Source organism: Physeter macrocephalus, chromosome 11 (assembly GCF_002837175.3).
Source record: "Physeter macrocephalus isolate SW-GA chromosome 11, ASM283717v5, whole genome shotgun sequence".
NCBI classification, from domain to species: domain Eukaryota; kingdom Metazoa; phylum Chordata; class Mammalia; order Artiodactyla; family Physeteridae; genus Physeter; species Physeter macrocephalus.
The window spans coordinates 31,242,740-31,243,342 of record NC_041224.1 but is presented as its reverse complement, the minus strand read 5'-3'; the positions used below and the strand labels follow the sequence as shown (position 1 = coordinate 31,243,342).

At 34.3% G+C, this 603-nt stretch overlaps 1 protein-coding gene across 5 annotated transcripts in view; it reads left to right on the top strand.

Annotated features, from left to right (window-relative positions):
* TASOR2 (transcription activation suppressor family member 2) overlaps positions 1 to 603 on the top strand; it is a 77,035-nt gene that overhangs the window by 33,505 nt on the left and 42,927 nt on the right. The window lies entirely within an intron of this gene.

The following is a 603-nucleotide window of genomic DNA, read 5'->3' as shown; positions in this document are numbered from 1 at the left end:
GTCTCTCTTAGAACTTTTGCTACATCCCATAGGTTTTGGGTCGTGTTTTCATTGTCATTTGTCTCTAGGTATTTCTTTTATTTCCTCTTTGATTTCTTCAGTGATCTCTTGGTTATTTAGTAGCGTCTTGTTTAGCCTCCATGTGTTTGTATTTTTTACAGTTTTTTTCCTCTAATTGATATCTAGTCTCATAAAGTTGTGGTCGGAAAAGATACTGGATGCGATTTCAATTTTCTTAAATTTACCAAGGCTTGATTTGTGACCCAAGATATGATGTATCGTGGGGAATGTTCCATGAGCACTTGAGAAGAAAGTGTATTCTGTTGTTTTTGGATGGAATGTCCTATAAATATCAGTGAAGTCCATCTTGTTAAATGTGTCATTTAAAGCTTGTGTTTCCTTATTTATTTTCATTTTGGATGATTTGTCTATTGGTGAAAGTGGAGTGTTAAAGTCCCATACTATTATTGTGTTACTGTTGATTTCCCCTTTTATGGCTGTTAGCATTTGCCTTGTGTATTGAGGTGCTCCTATGTCAGATGCATAATATTTACAATTGTTATATCTTCTTCTTGGATTGATCCCTTGATCATTATGTAGTGT